The sequence below is a fragment of the Astyanax mexicanus genome, chromosome 4 (genome assembly GCF_023375975.1).
Source record: "Astyanax mexicanus isolate ESR-SI-001 chromosome 4, AstMex3_surface, whole genome shotgun sequence".
Lineage (NCBI taxonomy): Eukaryota > Metazoa > Chordata > Actinopteri > Characiformes > Acestrorhamphidae > Astyanax > Astyanax mexicanus.
In genome coordinates, this window is record NC_064411.1 from 19096133 (window position 1) to 19111891 (window position 15759).

Sequence of the window (15759 nt, forward strand, 5' to 3'; positions counted from 1 at the left end):
TGGAATGTGACCTTTGACCCCTCAGATCACCCTATGATGCTGTCAGTTATTAATTATGTTTTCAATCATCTGTAATTACTTTTGACCTTTGCCATGTGCCCTTTGACCCCTCCCCACACCCCGTGCCTCCTTTTCTGGAATGTGACATTTGACCCCTCAGATCACCCTATGATGCTGTCAGTTATTAATTATGTTTTCAATCATCTGTAATTACCATTGACCCCTCAGATCCCCTGACCCTTGAACTCTCTTAAGTACTTTTCTGATATCAATGACTACGAGTCTCCGGTAATTATTAACTGGTGGCGTGTAATTACCCCTGCCATTCGTCATTCATGTTTTGGATATGAGGTAATTTAAACCATGGTGACACACCGCCCCGCCCACCCCTCCGCCCTTCCTGCCCCATCCCCACCTCTTCCCGTCCCGCCCAGCCCCGCCCCCATCATTATTCAGATTGTCCTGAATGGTCAAAAAAATTCCCGCCAAAAGTATTGACCAATAAGGTTGTTATTCCTATGGAGCAATCACAGCAAGCCTACGAGTGAAATGTGTATTTAAGAGTTAGCGAGATGTGTGAAGGACCGAGAGAACGGAGCAATGGCTTGTGTTTCTGAGGTTGCTGAAAACCAAAGCTTCCCATACCGGGATTCGAACCCGGACCGTCTGGATGAAAGCCAGAAATCCTACGCGTTAGACCATATGGGAGGATCTGTAGAAGAAGAGTATGATGACGAGAATCTAAAAAGGTACCGAACAATGGAGAGCATTCCTGAACCAATCGCTCAAGGAGCGCTCAAGACTCAAGTCTGGCGTTTGTCAGATGGAACTTACTTCGGATATGTTTTTCTTAAGGATATATATAGCGTTGCAATGTACGTCAGAAAAACGGTTAGATACGATGATGCCTCAGCTCGTTTTACTTTGAACCATATAGAATGGTTTAGCTTCAGAAGACACTGCTCTGTTTTTAATGCCTACGTCAATTACAGAAATACAGAATGCAGCCCATTTTTTCAGGAGAACATGAATTTAATTTGGAAACCTCTGAATACAGGAAAGTCTAGGCGTTTTAATCTCGCGCTGGTTATGACAAGCCTCGGATGTAATGTAAGCCTCAGTGTCATTCAAGATTTAAAATGCTATGCAATTGAAAATGACCTGCACTCGCGCGATTTCCAGGTTGTTTTTAATTCAGAAGACTTCAAAAGAATGAATCGTGTCTACTTTGCAATAATTGACAGTTTGTTCTATATGAACAAATAGATTTTCTGATTATTGTCAAACATACAAAACCAACATAATTATATTCTTAAACATTAAACTTTTAGGTACCACTTTATAATAAGACTACCTTTATAAAGGGTTTATAAATGGTTTACAATTAGTTTATTAATGGTTACTAATTAGGTTGTAAATGCCTTAAAAACCATTAATAATCAGTTATAACACATACGTAGAAAGGGCAACAATGACCTGTTGTTTGCCAAATAGTGAACCCACAGCCATCTATATTGTTAAATTTCAGATCTTTTCAGATACTCACTTACTTTGTCTTCTCCATCTAACTCAACTTGCTTCTCCATCTCCATATCCTCCATCAGTCAACATCAGTTTAACCATTTAACTCCCAAGTTTAATCATTCCACCACTAACTCTTTTAGTCATTTATAATAATGTGGTGTACATTATCATATGAAATAATAAAATTGACATCTAAGGGCTAAGCAATAATTACCTCTTACCTTGACATTTTCAGCATACTATCTGAAATCATCCTTGGGGTTGTCACAGATATTGATATAATGTTGCCAGGTGCTAATGTTCAAAGAACATGAAAGTGCTGTTGTGATCCTTAAGGTTGAGTGGCATCTTCTTTAGGACAGCATTCCAGATGTAACCTTCCTTTACTGGTTTGCTGCAGGCAATTTCACTGCAAGTAATTACTGCAGCTCCCAGCATGTAGTTTTCCATTTTGCTTTTGCCGATCAAGATTTTCAAATTGTAGATGAGTATTTGTTAATGAGTTACAAACACTTATAACCACTAAAAAGGAGCCTTATTGTAAAGTGTAAAACACGTCACTATTTATTAATGAGTTACAAACACTTATAACCACTAAACAGGAGCCTTATTGTAAAATGTAAAACACTTCACTATTTATTAATGAGTTACAAATGTAAGTGATATTTAAGACTACTTTTCTACGTAATATATGAAATATGTAGTATATACATTCATCTTTTATTTTATTTTAGGATCAGAATGTTTCATTGTTGAAACTGTGACAGACTGTGATGCTGTGACAGACGAAAGTGTGCTATATCAGCCATTTCAAACTAAGTTTTTATTAATTTTTGATTAAAAATAATTATTTAATTTCAAACGTGATGATTTGATTCCTTCAATATGAAACTCAAATTTTATATATTTATATTTACTGATGTAGTAATTTAATTTACTTTCTAAAAAGTTACATGATACATTTAAGTAAACTACTGTAACAGTTGTTTTTAACAAACTTTGCTAAAAATGTACAAAAGTATATTTGGAAATAAGTATTTTAGAAGTATACTGAATTACATTAAACTGAAAGTCTATTTAAAATACACTATATTGTACTTTTTAAAAAGTATGATCGAATTTCACTTTCAAACATTTGATGAAAGCATAATATTAATTTACTTTTAATATATTTTAAGTAATTGCATAAATCTATTAGCATATTTACAGCATACTTAGAAACTTCTCAATATGTTTTAAGTATAGTATATATTTTATATATTAAGTAAGTATATATTTTTTTCACAAGGGTTAGTAGCCTCATTTCATGACATTTCATGTGGTTCATTCACACCTTGACTATTTTTGTCAAAAATATTAGAAAATATATTTTTTTGATTTATCATTTCTCAGTTTTTTTTTTTTTTTTTTTTTGTTACGACACATAGAATGTACAGTATACAGGTGTAAAATGTTTCATTTTGTTTCTTTTTTTTTTTTTTTTGCTGATGCTTATGCTTTTTTGCTCTTTTTCTCTATGTGTGTGTATAAGTGTGAGTGAACACTCACTAAAAGATGTGTGCACATTATTGCTGCAAGATTGTTAAGCATCCACCTCTGCAGATGTAAAGAAAAGCATGAACATAACCAGTTAACAAAGATATGGAGCAACAAATACACCGGAGTATGTTAAAGACGCTCTCTAGAATAGCACTGTAAATAAACCCTGCTACAAGTACAGGACAGTATTGAATAACAGTGGTCACTGTGATTATCAGAATTATGCTAACTGCTTTTCTCTTTGCCTGATTAGCCTTGTCTCTCTCCTTCCCTTTCTGACCTGGACCTGGATGCTTCAGTGCCCTGACTACAGCTAAACAGCAGAATAGTTTAATAATGAGGAAATCTGACCAAAGTGGCAGGACAGTATAAATAAAGATGTTATTGACATTTAAGGGAATGAACATACAGATTATACAATAGCCAAGAACTCCCATCCATGCAGCAGCAGAACATGCCAGCCTGTATCTCAGGGGCTTGTACTTCAGGAAAGTGACAGGATGGACCACCGCCATGTAACGCTCCACACAGATCAAACAGAGAAACAGAGGACGGGCGCAGATAAATACTCCCCCATAAAAACTACTAATGGTGTAAATTCTAAACAGACAAAACTAAGAACGTAGAATAAACAGCGTATGCAGATGAACATCTCGTTAACAGTCAGATTGAGGCCGAAAAACTCAGACACAACCGCACTTCCTTTTCTCATCAAAATAAGCCACAAGACGTAGGAATTGATAGGTAAACACACAATGAAATTGATTGCATAACCTGGAATGTACATAGGGTCTGTATATCCTGCCCAAGGATTCCTGCTTGTAGCATTTCTAAACAGGTTTGAGATGGGTGTGCTGGAAAGCCCATCAGAGACGTTCATCTTCAGAGTGCACACCCCTTCTCACGATAAAATATGAAATCTGAAATAAATTACACAAAGAAAATTACATAAGGGCCAAATATAATGAAACAAACAGTCTGTTTTTCTTTATCAGAACAAATTCATTGTATAGTGTTTTTTTTTTTTGTGCATAGATCTAGATCAACATAGATCTAACGTGTTCAGTTGATATAGTCATGATAAATATCATAACTACCATAGTAAACCATAGTAATGATAGTACAGTTAAAAAGTGATCTCACCTTTCAGTCATAAACAGAATGCAGGATACCACAAGAAGAATACATTAGTATATTAATTTAATGGACTGACTAATTATCAATTCACATTAGTTTAAACATTATTAATCATTATATTTTAACTTAATTAAATTCTAAATTCATTATAATTTACAGCATTCTTAAGCCTAAAATTGTACAAATTAGTGTTGTGTAAAATGTCTTAACTAGTATTATTTAACAATGTTCATTACTGTCATAAGTACTGTGATGCATTCCTCCTGTAAATTGTTTCTGAGTTCAGCATTGTTGAGAACTGCACCCCTAAAATGATCAGTGTATTGTTCTGAGAACAGCAACATCTTTATCTGATACACAGATGCTCTTCTTTGTCATCAGTTTCAACTTAAAGTGATGTTTATTTGATGGGGTAGGATTTGGTGGTCTACTAGGTTTTGTATAGTTATTAGGGTTTCTCTATAATATTAAATAAATAAAATCTAATTAAATCCAAGCTCAAATGTTACACAATAAATGGTAAATAAATTGATTCTTATGAGTTTTTCAACTACTGTAAATATGCCATTTTAAATACAACAGCATTAATATACAATAACCTTTTTTCAATTCATTATGTATATATTTTACTTTAAAGTAAGTAAACGTCAGAAGATATTCCATAATAAAAATATATATATTTCTTAATGCATACGTACTGTATAGGCAGAAAAAACTTTAGTTCCATAAGTAGTCAAGAAAAGCAGACATCTGGCTAATTTACCATAAAAGGCATCTGTTTGAGTGTGTGTGTGTGTGTGTGACTTTATTTAATTTATGACTGTGATTTATGATGTGATTTTTCATGCATTTAAATGTATGCTAAGCTAATGTCAGTAAGGTAAATGCCAGTAATGTTTGACATGAAGGGTAGCAGTTTTATGTAGCATACATCAATGTAAATTCAATAAATATTGACTAAATGCAATAAAAAAATTCAAACAAAAAAACTTTTCATGTGATGTAAACTACATCCAACATCAACAAAAATAAAATCTACAGCCAGAGTTATGTGGTTATGTGACAGTCCTTTCAGTTATAGGCAGTTCAGTTATAAGCATTAATATACTGTATGACGTGTACTATTTTAATGGTAGCAGTATAACATGGTAGAGTTATATGTTAATCCCTGGTTTAACACTAGAATGACAAAGACAGTAATTTTGATTAATTATTTACACAAGAAACCACCTGTATAAGTGGATGGGTTACTTTTATTGTATTAGATTATTTTTTGCATTGTTATGGAATTTTTACTACAGAACACAATAAGTGCACATGAACAGCTTCTCTTTTTACTGCTATTTCAGTGTCTGACCGCTGCTATTGTTCACCTCAGAAACAGCTCAGAATCATGCTTTCATTTACTAAACACAGTAAATGTAAAACTGTATATAAACAGTACATAATCACTTTTTTTTACACAAATACCAATGTTTAAACTCTCTCTCACATTATTTATGTTTCACTTAGAAATGACATAAACAAGGTGTAATAAGTTTCTTCAATGTATTAGAATTAGTCTACTCTTTAAGTAAATGTAAGTAATAAAGAAAATAAAAAAATAAGAAAAATAAGAAAAAAAAAACACTCAAATATATTTCACCTCAATTAAGTGGGTACATAATTAGCAATAACAATAAGTAAATGATCAATATTGTTTTCAATCTGTAGAGTTATATTAGTAACTTTCACATGTATAAATAAGTAATTAGTATAAATATATAAATATTATATTATAAAGAAATAATAAAATATTATTAGTATAAGTAGTATGATTTTTATTTGTACAAGATTTTAAAATGAGGCCAGTTCAACAGCCTGATCTTTAATCTTATGTTGTGTTCAGTACAAATGCAAAACAAAAGAAACATGTAAATAAATTACAAACCAAATACAAATGTGTGAAAAAGGTCACCTGTCAGAGACAATGCATGAGTTTAAATTAATGTTGTAAAGGAGATTAGGGGAGTAAGATATTCCACTTTGTTAATGTATAAATAAATGAAAGAAAGACAATTGTTATTATTTAACATTAACCTTTACTAAAAAAAATTGCTTGAGTACAATATATGATTACAAATGAATATTAGCAGGATACAAAATACTACAATAGTAATCTTTTAAGAACTGCAAACTTGAAGCAGAATTGCGAAAACTAGAGCTACAGCAAATCTCTAGCTACATTCAAACTGCTTAAAATATTAGAAAATATTTTTTCTGATTTAACATTTCTCAGATTTTTTGTTGTAACACATAGAATATTATGAAAGCCCATTCCCGCCACCTAAAAAATGAAAAATAATCCAACACAATCTTGTATTATTATTAGTAATAGTATATTATTAGTAAACTATTAGTAAAACTAATAGTATTATTATTAGTAAACCGCTATCAAAATATTTTGAAATACTAAGTCATTATATAGTATCTCAATATAATGACTTACTATCTCAAAATAATGACTTAGTATTTCAAAATATTTAGATAGCGGTTTACTTAATAATAATACAAGATTGTGTTGAATTATTTTTCATTTTTTAGGTGGCGGGAATGGGCTTTCATAATATTCTATGTGTTACAACAAAAAATCTGAGAAATGTTAAATCAGAAAAAATATTTTCTAATATTTTAAGCAGTTTGAATGTAGCTAGAGATTTGCTGTAGCTCTAGTTTTCGCAATTCTGCTTCAAGTTTGCAGTTCTTAAAAGATTACTATTGTAGTATTTTGTATCCTGCTAATATTCATTTGTAATCATATATTGTACTCAAGCAATTTTTTTTAGTAAAGGTTAATGTTAAATAATAACAATTGTCTTTCTTTCATTTATTTATACATTAACAAAGTGGAATATCTTACTCCCCTAATCTCCTTTACAACATTAATTTAAACTTATGCATTGTCTCTGACAGGTGACCTTTTTCACACATTTGTATTTGGTTTGTAATTTATTTACATGTTTCTTTTGTTTTGCATTTGTACTGAACACAACATAAGATTAAAGATCAGGCTGTTGAACTGGCCTCATTTTAAAATCTTGTACAAATAAAAATCATACTACTTATACTAATAATATTTTATTATTTCTTTATAATATAATATTTATATATTTATACTAATTACTTATTTATACATGTGAAAGTTACTAATATAACTCTACAGATTGAAAACAATATTGATCATTTACTTATTGTTATTGCTAATTATGTACCCACTTAATTGAGGTGAAATATATTTGAGTGTTTTTTTTTTCTTATTTTTCTTATTTTTTTATTTTCTTTATTACTTACATTTACTTAAAGAGTAGACTAATTCTAATACATTGAAGAAACTTATTACACCTTGTTTATGTCATTTCTAAGTGAAACATAAATAATGTGAGAGAGAGTTTAAACATTGATATTTGTGTAAAAAAAAAAAGTGATTATGTACTGTTTATTTACAGTTTTACATTTACTGTGTTTAGTAAATGAAAGCATGATTCTGAGCTGTTTCTGAGGTGAACAATAGCAGCGGTCAGACACTGAAATAGCATTAAAAAGAGAAGCTGTTCATGTGCACTTATTGTGTTCTGTAGTAAAAATTCCATAACAATGCAAAAATCTAATACAATAAAAGTAACCCATCCACTTATACAGGTGGTTTCTTGTGTAAATAATTAATCAAAATTACTGTCTTTGTCATTCTAGTGTTAAACCAGGGATTAACATATAACTCTACCATGTTATACTGCTACCATTAAAATAGTACACGTCATACAGTATATTAATGCTTATAACTGAACTGCCTATAACTGAAAGGACTGTCACATAACCACATAACTCTGGCTGTAGATTTTATTTTTGTTGATGTTGGATGTAGTTTACATCACATGAAAAGTTTTTTTTGTTTGAATTTTTTTATTGCATTTAGTCAATATTTATTGAATTTACATTGATGTATGCTACATAAAACTGCTACCCTTCATGTCAAACATTACTGGCATTTACCTTACTGACATTAGCTTAGCATACATTTAAATGCATGAAAAATCACATGTCATAAATTAAATAAAGTCACACACACACACACACACACACACTCAAACAGATGCCTTTTATGGTAAATTAGCCAGATGTCTGCTTTTCTTGACTACTTATGGATCTAAAGTTTTTCTGCCTATACAGTACGTATGCATTAAGAAATATATATATATTTTTATTATGGAATATCTTCTGACGTTTACTTACTTTAAAGTAAAATATATACATAATGAATTGAAAAAAGGTTATTGTATATTAATGCTGTTGTATTTAAAATGGCATATTTACAGTAGTAGAAAAACTCATAAGAATCAATTTATTTACCATTTATTGTGTAACATTTGAGCTTGGATTTAATTAGATTTTATTTATTTAATATTATAGAGAAACCCTAATAACTATACAAAACCTAGTAGACCACCAAATCCTACCCCATCAAATAAACATCACTTTAAGTTGAAACTGATGACAAAGAAGAGCATCTGTGTATCAGATAAAGATGTTGCTGTTCTCAGAACAATACACTGATCATTTTAAGGGTGCAGTTCTCAACAATGCTGAACTCAGAAACAATTTACAGGAAGGATGCATCACAGTACTTATGACAGTAATGAACATTGTTAAATAATACTAGTTAAGACATTTTACACAACACTAATTTGTACAATTTAGGCTTAAGAATGCTGTAAATTATAATGAATTTAGAATTTAATTAAGTTAAAATATAATGATTAATAATGTTTAAACTAATGTGAATTGATAATTAGTCAGTCCATTAAATTAATATACTAATGTATTCTTCTTGTGGTATCCTGCATTCTGTTTATGACTGAAAGGTGAGATCACTTTTTAACTGTACTATCATTACTATGGTTTACTATGGTAGTTATGATATTTATCATGACTATATCAACTGAACACGTTAGATCTATGTTGATCTAGATCTATGCACAAAAAAAAAAACACTATACAATGAATTTGTTCTGATAAAGAAAACAGACTGTTTGTTTCATTATATTTGGCCCTTATATAATTTTCTTTGTGTAATTTATTTCAGATTTCATATTTTATCGTGAGAAGGGGTGTGCACTCTGAAGATGAACGTCTCTGATGGGCTTTCCAGCACACCCATCTCAAACCTGTTTAGAAATGCTACAAGCAGGAATCCTTGGGCAGGATATACAGACCCTATGTACATTCCAGGTTATGCAATCAATTTCATTGTGGGTTTACCTGAGTTTTCGGCCTCAATCTGACTGTTAACGAGATGTTCATCTGCATACGCTGTTTATTCTACGTTCTTAGTTTTGTCTGTTTAGAATTTACACCATTAGTAGTTTTTATGGGGGAGTATTTATCTGCGCCCGTCCTCTGTTTCTCTGTTTGATCTGTGTGGAGCGTTACATGGCGGTGGTCCATCCTGTCACTTTCCTGAAGTACAAGCCCCTGAGATACAGGCTGGCATGTTCTGCTGCTGCATGGATGGGAGTTCTTGGCTATTGTATAATCTGTATGTTCATTCCCTTAAATGTCAATAACATCTTTATTTATTCTGTCCTGCCACTTTGGTCAGTTTTCCTCATTATTAAACTATTCTGCTGTTTAGCTGTAGTCAGGGCACTGAAGCATCCAGGTCCAGGTCAGAAAGGGAAGGAGAGAGACAAGGCTAATCAGGCAAAGAGAAAAGCAGTTAGCATAATTCTGATCATCACAGTGACCACTGTTATTCAATACTGTCCTGTACTTGTAGCAGGGTTTATTTACAGTGCTATTCTAGAGAGCGTCTTTAACATACTCTGGTGTATTTGTTGCTCCATATCTTTGTTAACTGGTTATGTTCATGCTTTTCTTTACATCTGCAGAGCTGGATGCTTAACAATCTTGCAGCAATAATGTGCACACATCTTTTAGGGAGTGTTCACTCACACTTATACACACACACAGAGAAAAAGAGCAAAAAAGCATAAGCATCAGCAAAAAAAGAAACAAAATGAAACATTTTACACCTGTATACTGTACATTCTATGTGTCGTAAAAAAAAAAAACTGAGAAATGATAAATCAAAAAAATATATTTTCTAATATTTTTGACAAAAATAGTCAAGGTGTGAATGAACCACATGAAATGTCATGAAATGAGGCTACCAACCCTGGTGAAAAAAAATATATACTTACTTAATATATAAAATATATACTATACTTAAAACATATTGAGAAGTTTCTAAGTATGCTGTAAATATGCTAATAGATTTATGCAATTACTTAAAATATATTAAAAGTACATTAATATTATGCTTTCATCAAATGTTTGAAAGTGAAATTCGATCATACTTTTTAAAAAGTACAATATAGTGTATTTTAAATAGACTTTCAGTTTAATGTAATTCAGTATACTTCTAAAATACTTATTTCCAAATATACTTTTGTACATTTTTAGCAAAGTTTGTTAAAAACAACTGTTACAGTAGTTTACTTAAATGTATCATGTAACTTTTTAGAAAGTAAATTAAATTACTACATCAGTAAATATAAATATATAACATTTGAGTTTCATATTGAAGGAATCAAATCATCACGTTTGAAATTAAATAATTATTTTTAATCAAAAATTAATAAAAACTTACTTTGAAATGGATGATATAGCACACTTTCGTCTGTCACAGCATCACAGTCTGTCACAGTTTCAACAATGAAACATTCTGATCCTAAAATAAAATAAAAGATGAATGTATATACTACATATTTCATATATTACGTAGAAAAGTAGTCTTAAATATCACTTACATTTGTAACTCATTAATAAATAGTGACGTGTTTTACACTTTACAATAAGGCTCCTGTTTAGTGGTTATAAGTGTTTGTAACTCATTAATAAATAGTGACGTGTTTTACACTTTACAATAAGGCTCCCTTTTAGTGGTTATAAGTGTTTGTAACTCATTAACAAATAGTGAAGTGTTTTACACTTTACAATAAGGCTCCCTTTTAGTGGTTATAAGTGTTTGTAACTCATTAATAAATAGTGAAGTGTTTTACACTTTACAATAAGGCTCCCTTTTAGTGGTTATAAGTGTTTGTAACTCATTAACAAATACTCATCTACAATTTGAAAATCTTGATTGGCAAAAGCAAAATGGAAAACTACATGCTGGGAGCTGCAGTAATTACTTGCAGTGAAATTGCCTGCAGCAAACCAGTAAAGGAAGGTTACATCTGGAATGCTGTCCTAAAGAAGATGCCACTCAACCTTAAGGATCACAACAGCACTTTCATGTTCTTTGAACATTAGCGCCTGGCAACATTATATCAATATCTGTGACAACCCCAAGGATGATTTCAGATAGTATGCTGAAAATGTCAAGGTAAGGGGTAATTATTGCTTAGCCCTTAGATGTCAATTTTATTATTTCATATGATAATATACACCACATTATTATAAATGACTAAAAGAGTTAGTGGTGGAATGATTAAACTTGGGAGTTAAATGGTTAAACTGATGTTGACTGATGGAGGATATGGAGATGGAGAAGCAAGTTGAGTTAGATGGAGAAGACAAAGTAAGTGAGTATCTGAAAAGATCTGAAATTTAACAATATAGATGGCTGTGGGTTCACTATTTGGCAAACAACAGGTCATTGTTGCCCTTTCTACGTATGTGTTATAACTGATTATTAATGGTTTTTAAGGCATTTACAACCTAATTAGTAACCATTAATAAACTAATTGTAAACCATTTATAAACCCTTTATAAAGGTAGTCTTATTATAAAGTGGTACCTAAAAGTTTAATGTTTAAGAATATAATTAATGTTGGTTTTGTATGTTTGACAATAATCAGAAAATCTATTTGTTCATATAGAACAAACTGTCAATTATTGCGAAGTAGACACGATTCATTCTTTTGAAGTCTTCTGAATTAAAAACAACCTGGAAATCGCGCGAGTGCAGGTCATTTTCAATTGCATAGCATTTTAAATCTTGAATGACACTGAGGCTTACATTACATCCGAGGCTTGTCATAACCGGCGTGAGATTAAAACGCCTAGACTTTCCTGTATTCAGAGGTTTCCAAATTAAATTCATGTTCTCCTGAAAAAATGGGCTGCATTCTGTATTTCTGTAATTGACGTAGGCATTAAAAACAGAGCAGTGTCTTCTGAAGCTAAACCATTCTATATGGTTCAAAGTAAAACGAGCTGAGGCATCATCGTATCTATCCGTTTTTCCGACGTACATAGCAACGCTATATATATCCTTAAGAAAAACATATCCGAAGTAAGTTCCATCTGACAAACGCCAGACTTGATCCTTGAGCGCTCCTTGAGCGATTGGTTCAGGAATGCTCTCCCTTGTTCGGTACCTTTTTAGATTCTCGTCATCGTGCTCTTCTTCTACAGATCCTCCCATATGGTCTAACGCGTAGGATTTCTGGCTTTCATCCAGACGGTCCGGGTTCGAATCCCGGTATGGGAAGCTTTGGTTTTCAGCAACCTCAGAAACACAAGCCATTGCTCCGTTCTCTCGGTCCTTCACACATCTCGCTAACTCTTAAATACACATTTCACTCGTAGGCTTGCTGTGATTGCTCCATAGGAATAACAACCTTATTGGTCAATACTTTTGGCGGGAATTTTTGTTTGACCAATCAGGACAATCTGAATAATGATGGGGCGGGGCTGGGTGGGACGGGAAGAGGTGGGGATGGGGCAGGAAGGGCGGAGGGATGGGCGGGGCGGTGTGTCACCATGGTTTAAATTACCTCATATCCAAAACATGAATGACGAATGGCAGGGGTAATTACACGCCACCAGTTAATAATTACCGGAGACTCGTGGTCATTGATATCAGAAAAATAATTAAGAGAGTTCAAGGGTCAGGGGATCTGAGGGGTCAATGGTAATTACAGATGATTGAAAACATAATTAATAACTGACAGCATCATAGGGTGATCTGAGGGGTCAAATGTCACATTCCAGAAAAGGAGTCACGGGGTGTGGGAGGGGTCAAAGGGCACATGGCAAAGGTCAAAGGTAATTACAGATGAATGAAAACATAATTACTAACAGATGTCATCATAGGGTGATCTGAGGGGTCAAAGGTCACATTCCAGAAATAAGAGGCACGTGGTGTGGGGGAGGGGTCAAAAAAGGCACCTAGCAAAGGTCAAAAGGTCACCTGTCAAAAAGTTTGATGGATTGTGCCTCTTATTATCTCTCTTCAGTGTGCTTGGCTGGCAGACACTTGCCGTTTGCTCCAGCATCTTGTTGAAATAGTACCCCCTTTTTGTGTGTATGTGTGCGTTGATGACAATGTAAGTACTTTGTTTTGACCTGTATTTATGTTGTGTCATCTGCTTGTGTTATTTACATGCTGATCAGATAAATCCGCTGGAAAACACACAATTTTAAGGGCAGTGCTCAGGGTTAAGAAACTGCTTTAAACTACTAACATAAAGTACTGTACTAAATTCTGGCTATCCACTACATCCAGCTTCTAGATAACTAGTTAGCTAAATGTATTTTCGTTCATTATAGCTTAGAGTAAGTCCTGTAATCCTAAATTAATAGTGAAATAGTGATTAGCTGATCAGGTACAGGTCAAGTTGAACAATACATATATAGCTGTTTTTTTCTTTAACCTTGACTCCCAATCTAGCTCATTCCAAAGTTAAGGTAACTCACTAACACAGCTGCAATTTATTAATCACAGTGGGTTTTGATCTGTGTGCTGATTCAAAGACGTGTGTTTTTAACCAGCTATCAGAAACATAATCACAGTCGAAGTGGTTAGCCTACCATTACCTTTCTTTTAGAAAAATCTCCGTATATCCAGATCTGTTTTAAGATCAGCTGAAGCGGCTGCGTGTCCCAATCTCGCTGCTAAATCTCACAGTGAGGGGGAGGGGCTTCCCCAACGCACACTTCCGCCGCGCGCCGCAAAACCAGCAAGCTGATTGGCTGTTTCTACTGAGAGGCGGGACTTAATACCTGAACCGGCTCCGTGATTGGTCCGGTCTGTCTCCTCATAAAAAGTACAGCTGATCTGAGTGAAACGATATCATTTTTGGGGGCGGACAAAACCACCTGTTTCTACGCCAATGGATATATATTAGAAAAGACAAAGTACATCATCGAGTCAACACATATTGTACTAAAATCTTGATAGAACAACACATTCACAACCCAGAGAGAAATAAAGAGAAAAAGAGAGAAATAAACTAAAGCCATTCGAGGAAGAGAGAGAACCCTTCAGACTTTATCCAAGCAGTTATACATTTATGCAATTGACATGTGATTGGACAGAATTGATCAATATGATTACGTCTGGAGACTCCAGTTAACAGCTTGTTGTCCAGTTTCAATGACCTCCTCACTGGACCCTCTGCAGTTTGCGCATCGTCCAAACAGGTCAACAGATGATGCCATGTCTACTGCGCTCCACCTGGCTCTCACCCACCTGGAAAACTGCTATGTTCGAATGCTGTTCATCGACTTCAGTTCAGCATTCAACACCACAATCCCTCACCTGATCGGAAAACTGAGCTTGCTGGGCCTGAGCTCCTCCCTCTGTAACTGGGTTTTAGACTTCCTGACTGAGAGACCACAATCAGTCAGGATTGGAAACAACACCTCCAGCACCACCATACTGAGTACCTGCGACCCCCAGGGCTGTGTGCTCAGTCCACTGCTGTTCACTCTGCTGACTCATGACTGTACTGTAAAGTACAGCTCATACCACATCGTCAAGTTCGCTGACGACACAACTGTTGTTGGCCTCATCAGCAAGAACAACGAGTCAGACATTCAGAGAGGAGGTGCAGTCGAAGCAGTCCTGCAGCACAGCGTCTCCGTCACTGGGCCACACAGTAATGGTCTTCTGTGTGGGTTTGGAGCGTCGCAGCGGGGGATGGTATGTGGGGACCAGCATGATAGATATATGGTCAGAGAGCGCGGAGGAGCTGTAGTCTTCCCAGTGAAGCTCAGGTATTATTGTCCATAGTTGCTGTTTTACTGACCAAACTGTCCTTAATCCTCAAAAATTCAGTTATGCTACAGCTCACACGCGTGGGGCACGTGAAGTTGGGTTCAGAACCGGCAAAAAAACAGCTCAAAATAGGGTGTTCGGTAGGAGCGCGTGAGAGGCCGCTGCACTACTGCGCGCAGCCATCTTTTCATTCATCTTTTTTTCACCACCATCTTTTCATTCATTTGGTCAGTAAAATTGCAAATGCTGTGTTTGGATATTTAGCAAGGCTAGCTACTAATAAAAATGGTCAATATCTCAAATATAGAATTTGGTAATTAAGTGTAGTTGGTGAATGACTGTGCTTTTCAAAAAAACGAAACAACACAACCCACAAGCATTCACAATAAAAAAAACAACTTTATAAACATAGGAATACAAATTAAACACATGCTACTCTACCTTTGGAAGTAATTGTATATTTAACCCTTTTAAGCCTGAACCATTAAAATATATTTCTTTCTGAATTTCAATCT

General features: G+C 33.8%; 1 protein-coding gene and 2 non-coding genes across 3 annotated transcripts in view; 2 read left to right on the forward strand and 1 right to left on the reverse strand.

The window, feature by feature from the left end:
• The window catches only part of LOC111197331 (NACHT, LRR and PYD domains-containing protein 12-like), a 686367-nt gene that overhangs the window by 599453 nt on the left and 71155 nt on the right, over nucleotides 1-15759 (forward strand). The gene's annotated exons all lie outside the window — the stretch shown is intronic.
• On the reverse strand, nucleotides 637-708 carry trnae-uuc (transfer RNA glutamic acid (anticodon UUC)). The gene has a single exon. It is a non-coding gene; the product is annotated as a tRNA-Glu (tRNA).
• On the forward strand, nucleotides 12662-12733 carry trnae-uuc (transfer RNA glutamic acid (anticodon UUC)). Its single transcript has one exon. It is a non-coding gene; the product is annotated as a tRNA-Glu (tRNA).